We start from the raw sequence: 13,781 nt of genomic DNA, 5'->3' as shown, positions 1-13,781 counted from the left end.
TTATCAGAAGTTTTGTCAAGCGCAAATCAAGAATTTCGATTGATGAAGTATGAAAATAAATCTTTTTTGACTAGTTCATCTATTTACTAACAAATCTCTGACTTCATTTCTACAAGGTTAAATAGCAGCCTGCCGAAAAAATTAACAAAATATGGTGGTCAAATCACATGCAAAACGTCTAGCGGGGATATATTGTTAAAAATATCAGTTAAGAACTGCAACACGAACAATGAATGGCTAAATATACAAAGAAGGTTGCCTTCAAATGCGACATTTTTCCCTGAATAACGCTTCTATAGATCCTACAAAGTTGATACTCTGTTTTGGTTGGATCTGGTGCTTGGAATGGTGCAATTACTCGAAAAAGAGGAAGAGTTTTGTTTTTGTGTCGAAGGAGGACAATCTGCTAACATTGTCATAACTTCGCTTAAATTTAAAGATTTGAGTAGTTTTGAAAGTCAAGCTTCAGGAAACTGAAACAGTAATCGAAAAAAGCCTTGTTTTGGAAAAAAGAGTGGTTCTTAGTATGCATGATAGATGGTGCACGTGGCTCCCAAAAATTAAAATCGATGAACTTCTTCATTGAAAGCTAAATCAAAAACTACTTGATAGAACGTCACAAAAATATTCACATGTGAACATTACATTACAAGGTAGCTAAACTGAAAATTTTATCAATTTAAATTCATGCCATCAAAAGTTATTAACTCCATACTTCGGTTTTTATAAGCTTTTTGGGATCCTATGCAAACGCACCAATTCAAGACGGTATTTTGCGTCAAATCACAAGCGGAAAAACAACTTGAACTTCTTTTGATTATAAATAATGTGATTCTCACGTTACATTAGTTTCGAATCAATTTCCATAAAGCTACACATTTTTTCCAATACAGAATATCATGTTTATATTTTCAACAGTAATCATTTGTAAGCACGATATTTATTCATGAATTCCTCATTTGCAACCAATAAGAATCGCCATAGATAGAGGGTGCAATGATGGTTTGTAGAATGCCGAAGTTTGAGTTGATTCCTTGAATAATTTGGGCCTACATTTTAGAAGATTTAAGTTATTCGCCGCTTCCTTCATCGAAAATGTGTGCGATACCCATATTTTTTTTGTCACCCACCGTGATTGCTTCTCAAGAAGAGGAAAACAATAAACAACCAAACTAAAAAGTCGCAAACATGGACATGAAACGGAACGGTGGAACGCACCAGCACCACCATTCACTTGTCCGTCCCTTGAAGTTTTTCCTCCCAGCCCAGCTGACCCAACATAGGGTAGGGACGACCCCTTCTCAGTCTGATTCAGAACCGACTTCCGACCGATTGTAATGTTCCGTCCGATCCGACCAAGCAGCGAACTATACTCAACTCGATTCGACCGTTCAACTCAACCAAACCAAACCAATTCAGTTCCAGTTTAGCTCTCGTTCCGATCGGGTCGCTCGTCGTGGTCCTCTTTGTTACGAAACGTCGTCGTTGCCGTGTCGTTTAAAAGGGAAACAGTTTTCGCTCCCTACTCAGCATAAGCGTCGAGCAGCAGAAAGCGGAAGGATTTTCCCCCTTTTACTGCTTGCTAGCTGGCTGGCTGGCGCTAGTCGTCGTCGTCGGATTTCATTCGGTCCCGGTCTCCGATTCAGATTCGCGACGCGCTGGGCCGCGTGGATGGCCATGTGCGTCTGTGTGTGTGTTTTGGTGTATGTATGTCCTCGGATGACGACGAGAAAACTACAGGGGGAATGCTGCAGGAAGATTGATATATTTTAGAACAGTGGATCGGAAAAATCGAAACAGCAGCAGCATCACGAGCATCGCAGAAAGGAATTAGGGAAAACTGCAATATATCCGCTGGGATTCGTTTGGCTTTTTTTTTTGTTCGCTTTTGTTTCCTTCGATGAATCTGTGCTTTATTGTTGCGATACTTTGTGATGCGGTTTACTGCTGTTGAGTCTCAAAAATAAATGTTGTGGCAAAGTGCTCTTCGAATATGACGTGATTTTTGGACAGTTGCTCGCTACTGAAATATTAAGTCCTATTGGGAAAACTACGGCTGCTCCAAGAATTCAAAACGGGAAGGGGAAAAGTAAAGTTTGTTGTTAATCATAATATATTCATACTGGCGCGCGCGTTGCATTTTCCGGAAACGTTAGCTTTCCTACATAGTAGTGGAAGTGTTCCGGGCACTAGGACGGAAATGCAGAACGTCTGCTGCGTTCAATTGTGAGTGCACTTTTCCGTCCCACTTTCTCGTCAGCGCAAACCGACAACGTAACGTCTTCAATAAGAGAAGTTGGAAGAGTCAATAGTGGGAGGAGGTCCTTGAGGAAAATTAAGTATCTGTACTGACTCACACACACCCTGCTCTAGATTGCTCGCTCCTGTTTGTAATAATGGCTTGGCCTCGGTACTACGTGGCCTCACGTCTAGAAGGTGCCAGCCAGGATCTAAAATAGTGCCGCGTCGTGTGTACCCAGTATACTACTTTAGTCTGCGAGTGGGGAATGGAGGAAAATTGAATTAAATGTCGTGTACGGTGCAGAATCTCAACAGAAATTATGTGCCACTAGAAGAAAAACCGCCAGAGCACAAATGCACAATCTTCGTGCTCTTGGTGGGTAATAAGCGTCGTCGTTTCTCCCCAAGAGCGGAGAATTGAAAAGTTCTACCTACGACGATTGATTGTGATTAGCAAAAGGAATGGGGGGATGGGAACTCCCTTTAGTTGTGGGACGCAGCTGTTCGATTAAAATTTAATTGAATAATCGTTTCCATCGATCTCTGGGTGTGTGTCTTGAACTTATGTGTAGAAATCAAGCGCAGCTGTGAAAAAGGAGTCTCAATTATTGCTTGTTAGCTTGTGGGAAAAACCAGTCGACAACGACAATAATGCTGGAGAAAACATAGAAAGGATGGAGGTTGTGTGCTGTTTTTAATCAAAATGCCACAAAGCAAAATTGTGCACGGGTCAATTTTCCGAACAGCCAAGCAAAAGACAGACAGCACGCGAACGAGAAGAAGAAGGGTGGGTGGAACGTGACAATTCGATAAATGATTCCTTCCCCCTAACTGTGTAGGGAACGAACGAGAGAGAGAAGAGAGTGAAAAAAAAATAACCAATAGAAAAAACTAGCTGAAGCTGATTCCATTTGTGAATGTTGTGGATGAAATATGGAGACAAATTAATCGATAAATTAAATTGATCAGCTCAGCGAAAGCAGTAGCGTTGCTGTCGTTCTGGTACTTAATTCTGAGCTGTCGGTTTACAGTCAGCGCTGATCATTTTATTTGCCATCTGACTACAGGCTGCGGGTGATGATTTGACACGTGACTCCGTTTTGGATTATACGATATGTTACTATTGATGCTATCTGTTGATAATGACGTTTAAAATGTTTCACAAAAAAAAATAGCAGCAATAACTGAAGCAGTCTACCCCCTAAAACCCAATATTTCCCCTATTTTAACTCTTTTTTATTCTCAACATTAATTTTGTTTACTTTTATGGTAAAAAACGTCTACAAACTCTAAATGGAATTCATTGGAGAGCTAGAGATGGTCACCCGATTAGTTTGGACAATGCGTCCTCAAGTACTAGACATCAAATTTCTCAATTATTTCTCCTTGATTATCTCCGGGAAACACAGGCGAGAATTATCTACGAAATGCTTCTGGTTAGAAACCAGACCAGGTGACCGCTAAAGAGTTCGTTATTGCTGCCCATAACGAATCTTTAAAAATATCTCCCCACTAGCAGCTCACATATTTTGCGCACGATTTGACCACCGCACTTTGTTTATTTTATCGGTGGGCAGCTTTTCTATCTTGTACAAATGAAGTCAGTCCTGTTTTTTTCAGTCAGCTAGACGAACCACTCAGACAAAATGTGAACCAATTTATCATGTGAACTTGGGTTGAATAGTTGATTTCCAGCTGTTTTGGGTCTCCCAATGAGACTTTTCTGAATTTTATATCAATCCAGCCAAAAAAAAATTTCAATGAATTTCAGTATTGGACACTATCCCAAAAACCAACAAATTTTGTACACGTACACATTACAATACTAAGTAGTCTCACTTAGCAGTTATTTAAAAAAACAAGGTGTTGCATTTTTTTTTTCGAATACACTCCTTACTCGATTGAATAAAACGAAATCCTCAACCAAGGTTGCCGAAATCACAGAAAAATCCATAATTTCACAGAATTTTGAGTAAATTTTCATCAAAGATTCTGTGTTACAGAACACATAATTGCGAAAATATTTACAAATTTCACAGGTTTTTTTTCCTTTTGGTTTCTTTTTTTTCAAAATTGTAAATTTTATGTCAAAAAGTTTTGGATTTTTAATTTTAACTTTTGAAAAAACCTGATAAGAATTATAATGTTTATTCAATTTTCTCAAGTTAAACGTAAAAAAGGGTCAATATTCCATAAATTTTACATGAAATTTATGGTATTTCCATAACAGAAAACCATCACGGAATATTAGGCTAAAATCACAGAAAGTCAAAATTTTTATTCGAAACAACACAGAATTTTTTTCGGCAACCTAGTCCTCAGAAAACTTTTGTGATTTTATATCTTTCATATTTTAACATGCAAAATACATAATGGTACTATTCTTGGTTCGGCTACTGTAATAGAAAACTTCAGTTGGATAGGTTTCAATTTGAATTTCTAATATAAGATTCAATACTTCGGTCCATAATGCCTTTGCGCGGTAAAATGCCAACGACTATATTTTGTTAAATATTGAAGATTTGCAAAGTTTTTAGAGAATTCTTCTTACACAAATGTGCTCTTAAAATTAAAAAAACGAAGATATAGCGCCTTTTTAACCCCTTATTCCCATAAATTTTGTAAACAATCCGTAAAAACACTGATTGAATGACTTGAAAATTTTGAGCCAAATAAGACTCATCTTATGTGGTTTTTTTTTTCCTAGGATTCGAATGAAGGAGAAATCCAATGGAGGCTGGCCACCGCACGCATCGGAAAATGGAGTTATTGCCGTTTTACCCTAAATTTCCCAAAATTTTTAATATAGTTCAGAAATGCTTGTTAGGGCTGAAATATTTTGAACAAAATGATACCTATCTAGTCGATTTTTTTCGAAAAATCGTATGAAGGCTATTTGAGCAACAGCATGAGTTGGAAAATGGAGCTATGGCGGTTTTAACCTTAATTCCCTTATTTTTTTACATATTCCAGAAAAGCATGTTCAGACTTGATAATTTTGAACCAAATGGGACTTATGCTATGAGATTTTTTTTCTGAGGAATCTAATGAAAGCTGTTTGAGCCATCGCACGCATTGAAAAATTTTGCTTTGGCTGTTATAACCACTATTTCCCTAAATTTTTTCAATTAATTCAGAAAAAAACAAGTTTTGACTTGAAAAATCTGAACCAAATGAGACTTTTTCTGGTGCTTCTTTTTCAAGGAATTAAATGAATTCAGGAAAAGCTTGTTCGTACTGAAAAATTTTGAATGATACTTATCTTGTGGGTTTTTTTTTCAAGAAATCGAACGCAGGCTATTTTAGCCACTGCACCCATTGCAAACTGGAGTTATGGCTGTTTTACGAGTTTTACCCTCTATTTATCAACATTTTTCAATTTATTCAGAAAAAAGCTTATTCGCACAGGACAATTTTAGAACAAGTGGATACTATCTGGTGTGATTTTTACCGAGAAATCGAATGAAGGCTATTTGAGCAACCGCAAGCATCGGAAAATGGAGCTATGGCCGTTTTAACCCTAAATTCTCCTACAGTACCGTTCATGAATGTATAGAAATTGGAAGCACGCGAATTGTCACTTCGACTTTGAACATCCATAACTTTTTACTTTGATGATATTTTTTGATAAATTTTCTGCGTAAGATAGATCAACCATTACACTATTATATCACAAAATTTGAGCTTTCTATACTTTGTGTGGCCTGAGATACAGTAGTTCTACGAAAATCGGACTTTTTTCACTGTTACTATTCAAACTCAAAAATTACGCAATACTTTTTATTAAAATTTTTCAGAGTGATTGTTGAAATATTGAGTTAGCATCTCCAAAATTCTATAGAAATCGCATTTTTTGGTTCATGTCTGAAATATTGTACCTCGCGTAACTTTTGATCCCTTCGATGGAACTATTCAAAAACTCCAGACATGCTAACTTAATATTTCAACAATCTCTTTGCAATATTTCAATGAAATGCATAGCGTAGTTTTTGAGATATTGCAATTTCAATGCTAAAAGTCCAAAACGTCCGATTTTCGTAGAACTGCTGTAACTCAGGTCACACAAAGTATAGAAAGCTCAAATTTTGTGATATAATAGTGTGATAGTTGATCTATCTTACGCAGAGAATTTAATCAAAAAATATCTTCAGAGTGAAAAGTTATGGGAGTTCAAAGTCGAAGTGACAGTGCTCGTGCTTTCAATTTCTATTCAATTATGAGATGTACTGTACATTTTTCGAACATTTAACAACAACAACAACAACAACAACAACAACGAACATTTTAAGAAGCATGTGGGTGATCCAAACAGCCTTCATTCGATTTCTCGAAAAACAAAACACACAAGATAAGTCTCAATTGGTTTTAAATTTTTCAAGTCCGAACATGAATTTTATTTGAAAACTATAAGGGAATGGAGGGTAAAGCAGTCATGACTACATTTTCCGATGCGTGTGCAATGGCTCAAATAGCCTTCATTCGATTCCTCGGTACAAATTACACCAGATAGTGTACATTTGTTCCAAAATTGTCCTGTGCGAAAAAGTTTTTTTCTGAATTAATAAAAAAAAGTTGAGAAATAGAGGGTAAAACAGCCATAACTCCAGTTTGCAATGGGTGCTGTGGCTTAAATAGCCTGTGTTCGATTCCTCTTAAGAAAACACAGAAAATAAGTCTCATTTGATTCAAAATTTCCCAGTACGAACAAGCTTTTTCCTGAATTATTTAGAAAATGTTGGGAATTTGAGGGTAAAATAGTCATAATTCGAGTTTTCGATACATTTTTCCAACTGTGAAGTAAAATAGAAGTGTTTTAACCTGGCAAACACTTTTGAAGGCACTCGAATAAATAAAAACGTATTGAACGTTAGCAGGCGCATTTTGGTACACACATATGCGCACTTTGCCCCTAACGAAATGGAAATCATACTGTAGAAAGCCTCTAAAAATTTATCGATTAATGGCAGATTTGCACTTCTCGTGAAAAAATAACGACGAAACTAGGTTTTGTAACATAGTGGAATCGATGGGAGAACCAGATGAATCCAATTATAAACCAGTTTTAGGAGGTTTCTAGAAGCGAGTGCGGCTGGAATTTCATCTTTTAATCATTTCCCTTCGATTCCACCATGTTGCACATGCTAGTTGTGTCGCATTTTGAAATTATTGACAAAATGCGATTATTTCACGTACATTTTCACTTTAATTGTAAACCGGACTTAAGACGTATATAATTGGTTTAAGTGTTCTTGTTTATTTATTTCTGATGCAGAACAGTCCTCTTTTCAAAACTATTGTCGAATTTACTGGATTGCATTCTTCATCAACGAGTTATAAAAGATTCTTCCTAATGTGATCGTCTTACCCCTAGTTCCCCTACCTCCTTTTCAGTGATAAACAGACAGCTCAAGAAATGTGAATAAGGAAAAAATACTTTTTAATAACTTTCCAAGACTAAGTTTAAAGATAAAACACTATTACTGCGATGAATACAAAATCTATTACCTATTTTCCCTAAAATAAAAGAAAATTATTGGGAAACTCGAAAAATTTGTAAAGGGTTCAAAAATGTAAAATGATGATCTTTTTCTAGATCTGATAAAAAAAATCAAAACCAACCAATCAATTTAGGTACGAATTTTCAATTGGGGAATAATTTGGAACCTTTATTAAACATTCCAAACATTTTTCGTCAGCTTTACACAAATAAACTACAACTTAGTAAACACAAAAAATTTTAACTTTTGTGCTGCTGATAGAGTTGACTACTCGTTTTTCAACCAATGCTGACTTTGCTCAAACAACATAAATAAAAAGTGAACTAACAAACATTTAATTCGGTTCCAAACACTTTCACAAACTTTTTCTTCTTTTCTTCTTTTGTAACACCTTGCATAGATTCAAAGCTCATCCATGATTTTTTGCAGAATTTTTAAGTAACGTTTACATGGGTAAATTTGAACTATTAGGTTTGTATGGAAAAATTGAATAGTTTGTACTGAAAATCAACATCATTTTTGTTTCTTCTGTGGAACCGAGCCTGCTTTAGGTTTTTGTGCCAATTTATGAATTATTCAAAAGGAAATTTTCCGCTGAACAACTTTGTCGAAGGCCGTAATTTCGTATCTAATTAATCAAAAAAAGTGTGTGTTTTCTTTTTTCAAACCTTTTTCTGCAATTTGACTAAAGCAATCTAAGTATAGTCCATTTTTAGCAAGTACTATGCTTCTAAAAGGTATTCTGTGGGCTGTGAGGTTTATCGATTTGAATTTTTCACCTCAAATGATATTGATCTCATTTCCAGTTTTTTTTTAAATATAATATGAAAGTTGAGTAACTTTTTTCTAGAACTCTTCTCTCTACAACGCCATTTCGTCTACATAAGTAAGTGCGAAAGATGGGAGCGTGTCTTAATGAATATTGCATTTCTCGGTGCAAGCCGAGGCTATTAATATCAGGTTGCACTTTCCATGCTCCAATAAGCAGCAAACGCAAGTAAGACGATGACAAAACTCGTCCATCCATCAAGCCTAGGGAGAACCGAGAAAATATTCTCCAAAACGTTGCAGCTGACAAATTGGGAAAAGGAAAACAAACCATTCGCAGGCGAAATTTATGTGACAAACCTATGGAGCATAAACCCTGCTGAAGTTCTACACACTGTTGGGGAACCCCATTACTGTACGTCTATATTTATACGGAGAAGGGAAGCCCACCAAACGCCAAAACACGCGTGCGGCAAATATTCTAATTTATGAAAGCAACACACCCATCGCCTGGCATAGGAACACAGCGGGACTCAACGTACTACCATTTGGCTGCGCTCGGCTCTCCTCTATGGTATTTATATGGTCTGTCTGCTCGTTTTCGGCAACTTGACGAGAACATATACATAAACATAAACATAAAACTGAACGACAAAGACGACGACGCCAGAATATAATGAACTCTTACTTTAAGCTGCCCCATCATCATCATAACATAACATGCGCCGCACCGAAGTCAATGGAGTACGGGAAATAGTGGTATATTTTTCTTTGATTGCTAGTAGAGAAATTCACAATGCAAAGTTTCTATTTTTTTAAAATAATACACACTTGAATTTTGTTGATGGCAACACTTTATAGCTTCCATCACTGAAAAAAACTAACAAACTTCCTTTGCAAGTAACACAATACCGAGCAATTTAAGCTTCCTCAGAACAAAGGGAAATTAAAAGTGTCGGATTTTGGGTGATTATTATTGGCCCCTTCCCCCCTTACTTTTCAAAAGGCGAATCATAGGAGGGTTTATTGCTCACTCACATTCCCAGCGTTATCGATTAGGAATAAACTTTCCAACTTTATGCTTCATCCGATTCGAATCTCGAAACCTGGAAGCTGATTTAAGAACTTTTCAAAGGCGATAAGGCGTTGGTTGTGCAAATATTTGGCGGCACGATAGCTTGCCTCTTGAAATCGGATTCATAATGTGAAATATGGAACATAAAAAGTAAACATAATGATCCGATAGCAAAATCACTAACGAGAAAAATATTGTTATCCAAGAAAAATAAAGTCAAATTTGTTGGCCTTAGCGTAAAATTTAAAGAACTAAAACGATGGAAATTGTCGTATTGCGAAATTTATTCAGACTGTCAAAATTGTCAAAATTGTCAAAATTGTCAAAATTGTCTAAATTGTCAATTGTCAAAATTGTCAAAATTGTCAAAATTGTCAAAATTGTCAAAATTGTCAAAATTGTCAAAATTGTCAAAATTTTCAAAATTGTCAAAACTGTCAAAATTGTCAAAATTGGCAAATATGGCCAAATTGGCAAAATTGTCAAAATCGTCAACATTGTCAAAATTGTCAAAATTGTCAAAATTGTCAAAATTGTCAAAATTGTCAAAATTGTCAAAATTGCCAAAAATGTCAAAATTGTAAAAATTGTCAAAATTGTCAAAATTGTCAAAATTGTCAAAATTGTCAAAATTGTCAAAATTGTCAAAATTGTCAAAATTGTCAAAATTGTCAAAATTGTCAAAATTGTCAAAATTGTCAAAATTGTCAAAATTGTCAAAATTGTCAAAATTGTCAAAATTGTCAAAATTGTCAAAATTGTCAAAATTGTCAAAATTGTCAAAATTGTCAAAATTGTCAAAATTGTCAAAATTGTCAAAATTGTCAAAATTGTCAAAATTGTCAAAATTGTCAAAATTGTCAAAATTGTCAAAATTGTCAAAATTGTCAAAATTGTCAAAATTGTCAAAATTGTCAAAATTGTCAAAAATTGTCAAAATTGTCAAAATTGTCAGAATTGTCAAAATTGTCAAAATTGTCAAAATGGTCAAAATCGTCAACATTGTCAAAATTGTCAAAATTGTCAAAATTGTCAAAATTGGCAAAATTGGCAAAATTGGCAAAATTGGCAAAATTGTCAAAATTGTCAAAATTGTCAAAATTGCCAAAAATGTCAAAATTGTAAAAATTGTCAAAATTGTCAAAATTGTCAAAATTGTCAAAACTGTCCAAATTGTCAAAATTGTCAAAATTGTCAAAATTGTCAAAATTGTCAAAATTGTCAAAATTGTCAAAATTGTCAAAATTGTCAAAATTGTCAAAATTGTCAAAATTGTCAAAATTGTCAAAATTGTCAAAATTGTCAAAATTATCAAAATTGTCAAAATTGTCAAAATTGTCAAAATTGTCAAAATTGTCAAAATTGTCAAAATTGTCAAAATTGTCAGAATTGTCAAAATTGTCAAAATTGTCAAAATGGTCAAAATCGTCAACATTGTCAAAATTGCAAAATTGTCAAAATTGTCAAAATTGTCAAAATTGGCAAAATTGGCAAAATTGGCAAAATTGTCAAAATTGTCAAAATTGTCAAAATTGTCAAAATTGTCAAAATTGTCAAAATTGTCAAAATTGTCAAAATTGTCAAAATTGTCAAAATTGTCAAAATTGTCAAAATTGTCAAAATTGTCAAAATTGTCAAAATTGTCAAAATTGTCAAAATTGTCAAAATTGTCAAAATTGTCAAAATTGTCAAAATTGTCAAAATTGTCAAAATTGTCAAAATTGTCAAAATTGTCAAAATTGTCAAAATTGTCAAAATTGTCAAAATTGTCATAATTGTCAAAATTGTCAAAATTGTCAAAATTGTCAAAATTGTCAAAATTGTCAAAATTGTCAAAATTGTCAAAATTGTCAAAATTGTCAAAATTGTCAAAATTGTCAAAATTGTCAAAATTGTCAAAATTGTCAAAATTGTCAAAATTGTCAAAATTGTCAAAATTGTCAAAATTGTCAAAATTGTCAAAATTGTCAAAATTGTCAAAATTGTCAAAATTGTCAAAATTGTCAAAATTGTCAAAATTGTCAAAATTGTCAAAATTGTCAAAATTGTCAAAATTGTCAAAATTGTCAAAATTGTCAAAATTGTCAAAATGGTCATAATTGTCAAAATTGTCAAAATTGTCAAAATTGTCAAAATTGTCAAAATTGTCAAAATTGTCAAAATTGTCAAAATTGTCAAAATTGTCAAAATTGTCAAAATTGTCGAAACTGTCAAAATTGTCAAAATTTTCAAAATTGACAAAATTGCCAAAATTGTCAAAATTGTCAAAATTGTCATAATTGTCAAAATTGTCAAAATTGTCAAAATTGTCAAAATTGTCAAAATTGTCAAAATTGTCAAAATTGTCAAAATTGTCAAAATTGTCAAAATTGTCAAAATTGTCAAAATTGTCAAAATTGTCAAAATTGTCAAAATTGTCAAAATTGTCAAAATTGTCAAAATTGTCAAAATTGTCAAAATTGTCAAAATTGTCAAAATTGTCAAAATTTTCAAAATTTTCAAAATTGTCAAAATTGTCAAAATTGTCAAAACTGTCAAAATTGTCAAAATTGTCAAAATTGTCAAAATTGTCAAAATTGTCAAAATTTTCAAAATTGTCAAAATTGTCAAAATTGTCAAAATTGTCAAAATTGTCAAAATTGTCAAAATTGTCAAAATTGTCAAAATTGTCAAAATTGTCAAAATTGTCAAAATTGTCAAAATTGTCAAAATTGTCAAAATTGTCAAAATTGTCAAAATTGTCAAAATTGTCAAAATTGTCAAAATTGTCAAAATTGTCAAAATTGTCAAAATTGTCAAAATTGTCAAAATTGTCAAAATTGTCAAAATTGTCAAAATTGTCAAAATTGTCAAAATTGTCAAAATTGTCAAAATTTTCGAAATTGTCAAAATTGTCAAAATTGTCAAAATTGTCAAAATTGACAAAATTGTCAAATTTGTCAAATTTGTCAAAATTGTGAAAATTGTGAAAATTGTCAAAATTGTCAAAATTGTCAAAATTGTTAAAATTGTCAAAATTGTCAAATTGTCAAAATTTTCAAAATTGTCAAAATTGTCAAAATTGTCGTAATTGTCAAAATTGTCAAGATTATCAAAATTGTCCAAATTGTCAAAATTGCCAAAATTGTCAAAATTGTCAAAATTGTCAAAATTGTCAAAATTGTCAAAATTTCTAAATATACAAGGTTTTCAAAATTGTCAAAATTATTGAAAATTGTCAAAATTGGCAATATTTTTAAAATTGTCAAAATCATCAAATTGAAGAAATGTTGGAAATTGTCAAACATTGTCAAAATTTACTATTGATAAAATTGACTTAATTGATTTTTTTTTCAAAATTTATATTTAACTAAATTTACTAATCATACAAAATTGATAAGATTTTCGTCAAATTTTTAAACTGCCATAATATTTGCCCAAAACTTCTATTGTAAAAATTATTCATAATTGTTAAATTGAGCTAATTTGTGTTTTTTTTTTTTTATTTGTATCGTATTTTAACTAACATTCGGGCATGAATGAACCCAACTTAAACTAGGAAAAATTTCTAAAAATTCAGATTTACGGGTGTTATTTTCATCATCATCTGCGTAAACCTGATCACAGACAAAACGATGTTCACCAGGGACAGATAAATGAAAACTAAAACTGTGAAAAACAGTGGGTTGAAAGTTCAAAAAGAAAGGAAGAATGCTAAATGTGTGATGTTTTTTCTCTCTCTTTTTTCCTCAATTTGTGCGTTTCCAAATTCAAAGGTCCCCTAACCTAACTATATACTGTGCTTTTTTCTTGCAACTTCCGTTGCACACGTACGTGTCATTAATAAACAGGAACGGGATGAAGAAAGGATCACGTGTCACATCACCACCCGTAGGATTTTGCTTGCATGAATGGGGGTGTGTTTTTTTGGAATTTTTTTTTGTTCCAAAACAGCACACGACCGGGTCAAAAAATAGAAAAAAAAAAAAGCTGAAGAGGGGAACGACAGCCAACGTAATCAACGAGCTCGGAGGGGTAGTACTGAGAGTCACTTCTGTGTTTGGGTGGCTTTTCATTAGAGGAAGTTTTTTTTCGGGGGTGTTATATTTCATTCGCGATCCTCGCTGCTGAACCAAAAGCCATCCGGCAGTGAGTGAGTGGGTTGCTATGATTTATATTCTGGTGGCGCAAGCAACGAGCAACGAAAAAAAAGTATGAAG

At 33.4% G+C, this 13,781-nt stretch overlaps 2 protein-coding genes across 24 annotated transcripts in view; one reads left to right on the top strand and one right to left on the bottom strand.

Moving 5' to 3' along the window:
- The window catches only part of LOC129754380 (uncharacterized protein CG43867-like), a 691,811-nt gene that overhangs the window by 157,772 nt on the left and 520,258 nt on the right, over positions 1 to 13,781 (bottom strand). The gene's annotated exons all lie outside the window — the stretch shown is intronic.
- Positions 1 to 13,781, top strand: part of LOC129754381 (uncharacterized protein CG43867-like) — an 87,996-nt gene that overhangs the window by 33,156 nt on the left and 41,059 nt on the right. For 6 of the 13 annotated variants that reach the window (XM_055750421.1, XM_055750423.1, XM_055750425.1 and 3 more), the window contains exon 1: positions 1,436 to 1,703. The exons of 6 other annotated variants lie outside the window; for them this stretch is intronic. The gene's annotated coding sequence lies outside the window, so the exon portion shown is untranslated. Of the gene's footprint in view, positions 1 to 1,435; positions 1,708 to 13,781 lie in introns of those variants that run through there. One more of the 13 variants, XM_055750417.1, reaches the window with a different exon arrangement.

The sequence above is a fragment of the Uranotaenia lowii genome, chromosome 3 (genome assembly GCF_029784155.1).
Source record: "Uranotaenia lowii strain MFRU-FL chromosome 3, ASM2978415v1, whole genome shotgun sequence".
In the NCBI taxonomy this organism is placed as follows: Eukaryota; Metazoa; Arthropoda; class Insecta; order Diptera; family Culicidae; genus Uranotaenia; species Uranotaenia lowii.
The sequence above is the reverse complement of the archived record's forward strand: the minus strand, read 5'-3'. Positions and strand labels throughout refer to the sequence as shown.